The following is a 7,601-nucleotide window of genomic DNA, read 5'->3' as shown; positions in this document are numbered from 1 at the left end:
GGAAAGAAAGGTGAGAGAGGGATAGGATGATTGATGGGAGAGATAGGCTGCTGGGGGCCACAGCGAGAGGGTCCTGGGGGGCACCAAATGTGTGTCTTGGTTGTTGAATGCAGGCCGAAGGGGAGCAGGATTAGCAGGGACCAGGCAAGCTGGAAGTCCGTGGGGGATGCAGAGGTGCCGCAGGGGAACTGAGGCTGGCCCTGAGACGTGGTGCCCCGACTTCCCTTAGGTACCATTGGCCTGTGCTCACTCCAATAAGCGTCTCAGCCATATGCACCATCACCCCATTCCAGCTCCCTCCATTGAGGACGCAGGACTGTTAGAGTTAGGAGCCAGAAGCCACTGAGGCCAGGAGGACAATTTGCCCCTCTCCTCTCCATGAAGGCCTTGCCCTATCAGAGGATCTTCCTGGGGCACAGACCTTGGAGGGGGGACTGAGACCTTGGTCTGGGGCCTGGACTCCACAGGGTCGCCTGTGGACCACCCCCTGCCTCACAAGTTCCCCCGAGAGGCAGCATCTGGGTGGCCTCCAGGGAGGGAGGCTCCTGGCTTTTCTGCTTTCCCACTTCCTGCCATTGCCCCAGCTCCCAGGAAAGTCCCCCGTGTCTCGAACTGTAAGTCCTTGCGGGAACTGACAAGCTGCCTCTGGGCCTGTGAAGGTTTTCACCTTTCCTCTTGTGCTGCTCCACATACTTCCCTGCCCACTTCCTCCCATATTCCTGTAAAGCTGATCAACGCAGCAGCCCCTCTGCCCCATCCGGGTCACACCCAGGGGGCTGGGCCAGGCACCAGGAAGCCAGGAGGTGGGCACAGACACTGGCTTCTGGGGTGGCACGCTGGGCCTCCTGTTTCTTCCCCAAGACATAGGTAAATGGCCTAGCACCCTCTGGGGATGGGGGTCCCCCACTCAAATCCAGCCCTTTCCTTTGCTCTTGTGAGCACCTGTGGTGCATGCCTGGATCGGGGGCTGCTCTACCAACGATGGCTGAGTGAATAACCCAGAAGGCACCCAACCAGCATCTCACACTAGCCAATCCCACTACCCTGTTCAGAACGGCCCTCAAAACCCCTAACTTCATTGCCTTTAATTTTACGCTGCTTGCTCCAGCTCCCTAATTTTCCTGACACAGGGACACAATAATGGGTGCCAAGTGAGGGGCCGTGGAGACCTCAGTCCCATCTGGAGGCGGCAGCCCTTCCCACTCGGGGCTTGGAGCTGGCTCTGGGGGTCTCCCAGGGTCTACCTGGAGGGGAGTCTCCTCCCCAGGCCTCAGCTTCCCGGCCGACCCCGGGGCTTGGTGGCACAGACTCAGACAAACCAAAGGATGCTCTGCTGGAGCCTGAAGGACGAGCTTCCTGTTCCTACTCGAGGAACCAGCATGAGCCTACGGACACGGACACTTTGGTTCAAGCCCTCATCACCCCGCACGGTTCTCTGAGGCCTTCCTTGGGCTTTGTAACCACCTGACTCCGAACGGGCAGGACAGGAGACCTGGGGCGGCTTAGACCCAGGGGGCCCTGCTCCGGGGCTGCGCAGGGTGTGAGGTGGGGCCGCAGTCGTGAGGACCGGGCAGAAGGAGAAGGACAGGCCTCTCCTCCCTCCCTGCGGGGTCCCACTCCAGGTCATGGCAGCTGATGGACTGGAGCTGGGGACGGGGCCGAGGCCAGGATGGGTCTGCTGGCCGGTCCACTGTGACAGTCGTGACAGAGACTAGACTCGGCGGGGAGAACAGGAGAAGGGACACCCCTGAATGGAGGGACCGGGGCACAGGGATGCTCCCGAATGCAGGGGTCAGGCTCCCCGGTGGCCACGATGGAGGAGGACTAGGGACCTCAGGAGTGGAGGGAGGACAGGAGGAGGGGTGCAGGCCAGGCTGGGCCCCTGGAAGCAGCCTTAGACCTGGGTGGGGGAGGGGCGGCGGCGCGGGAGAGCCCCAAGTCCCTGGCTGTGGTGTCGGTGGAGACTCTTCATGTCCCATTAGTGGCAATGGAAGGTGACATGCGGGATCGATACCAATCGAGGCAACAGACTCCCAGTAATAAACCCATTTCACTCTTGCTCCCCAGCCCCGCCGGCAGCCCTGAGAGGGAGCCAGGGCCTCCCACGCCTGCCCCCCTCCCCGGAGAGGCTGCTCCTGGCACTGGGCAGGGCCCCCAGGGGGTGTACTAGTCGGTTCTGTTGGGCCCAGGTTGGGGGCCCCCCCGGTCCTCCCAGGGAGCAAGGGTGGACAGGCCGGGAGGAGCTGGGCTCACCTCCCAAATCCCAAGGCCAACCAGGGAAAGCTCTGGAATGTGGAGAGCTGCTCACTCGTGGGCACCGGTGAAGGCGTCTTTGTGTCTCTGAGTGGGTGTCCGCCCGTGTCTGTCAGCAGGTGTGCGTCTGTGTGTCTTGGAGGAACCGGGGAGTGAGTGTGTGTCTGTGTGTCGGCCCTGTGGTTTCACGCGTAGGTGTTCATCAGGTTTTGTACTTGCAGCATGCGTTGTTAGCCTGCTTATGTGTCCATCTGTGTCCATGCACACCTGTCTCTGGGAACGTGGGTGTGTGAGCCTGGAACTGTCTGCGTGTCCGTCTGAGGGTGTGTCTGCGTTTCTGTGGATGTCTGCTCCTGGTGTGTGGGTTCTGCTTTGTTTCGAAGCCTGTCAAGGAGCGTCTCGGTGCATATGTGTGCAGGTGTCTGTGTGTATGTCTGTGTGTGTGACTGTGTGTGTCTGTGTGTGTATGTGTCTGTGTGTGTCTGTATGTGTCTGTATGTATTTGTGTCCATGTGCTGTGTGTGTCCGTGTCTGTGTACAGTGTGTCTTTGTGCGCATGTGTGCGTTCTGTGTGTGCATGTGTGTGTCTGTGTCCGTGTGTCCGTGTGTGTCTGTGTTTGTGTGTCTGTGTGCTGTGTGTGTCCGTGTGTGTCTGTGTTTGTGTGTCTGTGTGCATGTGTGTCCGTGTGTCTGCGTTTGTGTGTCTGTGTTTGTGTGTGTGTCTGTATGTGCCTGTGTGTATGCGTGCGTGCCTGCCTCTGTATCCTTGTACTCGGGGCAAGTGCTGCTCTCCAGACCCTGCCCGGATCCAGGCCCTTGAGCTGGACCCGAGGCACGAGCGTCCCGCCCTGCGTGGGACCCAGAGGTTGCCCCCCGGATTTGGGAGCTTCAGCATTGGAACGGAGATGGCCCCACACATGCCAGGACAGTCATTCCTCCTTCTCCGGGCCTCACAGCAGGAGGCCAGAGCAAAGGGCAGGGCAGGGGCCTGGCTGGTGGATGGAGAGGCTGGAAATGTGGAGACATTTGAGTGGAAGAAGAGTTGGGGTGGGGAGGCTGTAGGAACGGCAGGAGGAATGCCGGTGACACAGAAACTTCCACACAGCATGAAGACCAGATACGGGGGAAGGGGGGCGGAGGGCTTGTCCTCTGCCCTGGAGCACCTATGGAGAAGAGCTGTGGTGGGCTCCGAGGGCACTGCTGGCAGAGGGTGCTGAGGGAGGCCTGCGTGTTTGTGGTAGGGAGAGCGCACCGAGAGGGCCCAGTGGGGGCAGTCACCTCTGCACACCACCCCCCACTCCCCAAACCTGCCTTGCTCCCAGACCCCTGCGTGCAGAATGCATGCGGATGCCCTGCTTTCCTTGCAGGGGCCAGAAGGGGCCTGGGTGGCCCTGGGTGGTAGGCATGGGTGCAGTCAGGGGTTGGGAGGCTGAGCTGCCGTCGGGTCTCTAAACTCCACTTGGGGGGATTCCAAGCCATTGCCTTCACCAGGAATCCTGTGCCCACCTTCCCGCCTGGCACATGGTCTCAGAAAGTTCTGTTGACTAAATCTGTAGCTTTGCCCCTGTTCGTGAAAGTGCTGGCTGCCCTCTTCTCGGGGGGCTGCGGCAAAAGTGGCCCTTCTGTTCCCTTCCATTCCCTGGCCGCTCCTGCCCTTAGCCCCCTGTCCTGCTCTCCCTCCCACTACTTAGTACTTAGGCTGCACAGGGGAGCACAGGGGAGCAAGGGCCGCCAGCCAATCATCCCTGCAGCAGTCTCTGCTCAGAGGGGACCTGGGCGCGCTCCAGCCCGCCCACCACCGAGGCTCCTCTAAGAGAGGTCCCCTGCTGTTCTGTCTCAATGCAGTGCTTTTCAAATTGCCCTGACATTGGCTCTTTGGCACCGAGGAGGCGTTTGAGGGGTTGAGATTTCATTGTCTTTGGAGGTCACATAAGGCTTTTATCTGTTTTATAAACCAAGTTCTCAGTAGAAGTTTTGCAGACAGAGCTCCAACATTAAGTACTTTTGCAGCCTGGTCCACTCCTGGCATGGGCAGGTGCTTGTGGGGGAGAACAGACAGGCACCTGCTCCCCAAATCCCTGCTCCGCGGGTACATCTGGGACATAGACTCCTCACCGTTCCAGTCATCTGGGCAGGGATTCCAGGGTGACAGGAGCCCAGAGTGAAGGCAGGATGAAGGACATGGCTGCTGGTGGATGTGTCCCCTTGGCCACAGACTGCAGATGACCTGGCTCCAGGGGTACCATTTGCAAATGATAATTTCAGTATCAGCTGCCCCCCTCTGCTCAACCGGTCTGTGATTTCTGGAAGATGGTCCAGGCCCCTTTGCTGCTTGCTCCCCTCTGGGTCTTGTCTTTTTTTTTAAAGATTTTATTTATTTATTCCTGAGAGACACACAGAGAGAGGCAGAGACACAGGCAAAGGGAGAAGCAGGCTCCATGCGGGTAGCCCGACGTGGGACTCAACCCGGGGTCTCCAGGATCACACCCTGGGCCAAAGGAAGGTGCTTAACTACTGATTCACCCTTGCGTCCCTGGGCCTTGTCTTTTCGTCTTTTGTGTGGGTCTTCTGGTCCTCAGATGGGTCTGTGTCCTCCTGCAGATGGGGGCTCAGGAAGCCAGGAACTGTTGCTTCTCAGACTGGGGGCTCCCTGGGGAACCTTGTCCCCCCCCCCCCCCCGCCCCGCCGCCCCTTCAGGCTGTAGACCCCTGGGGGAGGTGAGCTCCCTTCCCTGGTTCCTGTTCCCCAGGCTGCCTGGGCCTAGGGGGTGGGGGGCTGGGCAGGGGGTTGCTGGGGAGGGCAGGAGGGGCTGTAGGGAGGCCAGGGCCCTGTGGATTGTAGTTGAAGAAGTGGCAGGAGGCAGCGAGGGGGGCAGGTAGGGGGCATCAGGTCCTAGTCTGGGAGCGATGGGTGGAAGGGGTGAGAAGAGGCAGTGGAAGCTGGAGCCTGGGACTCTATTTCCCCAGCTCTGTCCTGGACCTTGGAGCCCAGGGGGCAGATGCTTCCACTCTCCTGGGCCAGGAAGGGTTTCTTGAGAGCACAGAGCTCAGGGGCCGGGTCCCCTCCTCCGTCTGCCCCAACACCAACCCAGGGCAGGCTAACCAAACTTCTGTCTACACATGCTGTGTGTTAAGGAGCCTGTGTCCGGCTGCTAGAAGAAACAAGAGGGAGAGAGAAGGGGAAGCCAGGAGAATGCACAGCTCAAATGAGACCCGAGATAAAGCAATTACCTGATCAATACGGGTGAAATTGAGTAATCTAGCAGATCAATACTGCGGGCAGGCAGCTGGGGGGGTTCCCTGCCCACCCTCCTGCCCTGTGTTCCTCTCCCCATCCCCTCCCTCCCCCATCCTCTCTCCCAAGGGGTACGCCACCCTCACCAGTTCCTCTAGGCTGCTGTCCTGGATGCCATCTCCTCTTCCTCCATCTCCCCCTGGGGGCCCCAACCCAAGCCAGCTGGGTAGCCAGCTGCCCACATCTGTGTCCTGGGGGCATCAGATAGGACTCTCTGAGGACAGAGCTAGGTCTGCAGGGACCAAGGCCCCCCATCAGCCAGATCCACCTGGAGGGAGCTGTGTTCTGGTTACTGGGTCACTGAATATACACACTAACCTCTCCAGAGCCGAGCACCTGCCCTGACCCCATGTGGGAGGGGGGAGCAGGGAGGAGCCCTGGCTGCAGCTCCAGCTCCAAAGGTGACCTGCAGGTGTTGACAGCGAAGGGCACTAGTCCCTCTGGGGACTGCCCAAGGTAAGAAGGGGGACTTGGGGCCCTGTTTTTTTTCCAGAAGGGGCATGGGGTGAGTGGGAACTCCTTGAGGATGGTGGGAACACCAGAGCTCCTGCCTGCCCAAGTCAGCATTGAAAATTCCCCAGAACAGGAACATTGCAGCTTGCTGGAGATGCTTCAGTGCCAGAGAGGCCCTGGCCCTGGAGGGATGGGGGTGGGGTGGGGGGGTGTCCTGATTACCCTATGGCCTGCAGGACTGAGGCTCCTGGTGGTGCATAAGGAGAGTCTTTATTTGACTCTGAAATCCCAGGACAGAGCCTGGCATGGGGGCAGGTGCTCAAGAAATGCTACTTGAATGCATGAATGACCATGGTCACCAGGCCACCATGGGTCTGGCATTTCAATGCATTACGTGGGCATGTTTGTCCCTACGGCCTGAGTCCCTGGAAAGCAGGGACCTGCTGTCTATAGGCACTGCGTGTGGCCTGGAGGCTGTCCCCGCAGAGCACCCCCTCCCCAGGTTCTTGCTTCCTGACTCCACAAGGTGCCCTGAGGGAATTCAGGGGCCTCTTTCCAGCCATTGAGCCTTCCTGAGGTGGGGGTGGGGGGGTGGGTTGGGGGTGCTGTCCCAGGTCTGGGTAGTACTCTCTCTGGTAGCTGAGAGGCAGGGAGGTGCTGGGGAATTCAGGAACTCGGGCTGGGGCCTGGTTTGGCTACATACCTGCCCACTAGTGGTGTTGACCTTCCTTGGCCTTCTCTTCATCTGTAGAATGGGGGCAGTAACAGCGCCCGCTGCAGAGGGTGCGTCGGGGTAAGTGAGCTCAAGGTGAGTACTTTCAACGTGGGGGTGGAAGCAGCTGGCTAGCCGACAACACACAGGACTCAGTTTCCCCTCCCCTCTCCTTCCCATCAGTTGCTAAGAAGACAAAACCATACAAAGAAGATGCCCTCCAAACAGCAGATTAAGCCGGTTGCCCTCCCTGAGGAATGGGGGTGGGGTGGGGCAAGGAAGTCTTAAGGGCATACCAGAACAAGGGGTCCGCCCCCCCAACCAGTTCAAGGCTGATCTCTGCTCCCTGGAAGGAGGGGTCCCTCCATCCTCTTGCCTCCGCAGCAACCCACCCTCTGCGAGGTCCCTGCAAGACTGCAGGTAGAGGCCAGAGGTGGGCCTCCACTCTGGGACTGAGGCTGTTGCAGAACAGCGTCTGGGCTGATGTCTGGCTGGGGCCAGCGTCTGCCAGCCGAGGCAAGGCCCTGCAGCTTCTTGGGTTCCCAGGCTCAGCCCACTGCTCGGGCTGCCCGCCCTGTCACCTGCCTAGACCTCATCCCCAGATCCTGGAGGCCACCACCCCCTGGGGGTTCAGAGCCCCTGGAGACCCCTCCTGGGGGGGGCTGGTCTGCACTGGTGCAGGCTCTGATCTCTGATCTTTATCCCTCTCAGGTCAGCAGTCAGCCCGGTCCCTGCAGCCTGTTTGACCAGAGCTAGGGCCCCTCCCTGGGCCTGTGGCAGAGGCCAGCTTCCCCTCTTGGGCTCCGGAGTGGACATGGGGCCCGACAGTGTTGACACATCAAGGCTAGGGGCCCCCCACTGCTCCCAGTTCTGTGCATCTGATCCTTAC

The sequence above is a fragment of the Canis lupus genome, chromosome 7 (genome assembly GCF_011100685.1).
Source record: "Canis lupus familiaris isolate Mischka breed German Shepherd chromosome 7, alternate assembly UU_Cfam_GSD_1.0, whole genome shotgun sequence".
Lineage (NCBI taxonomy): Eukaryota > Metazoa > Chordata > Mammalia > Carnivora > Canidae > Canis > Canis lupus.
This window is presented reverse-complemented; position numbering follows the sequence as displayed.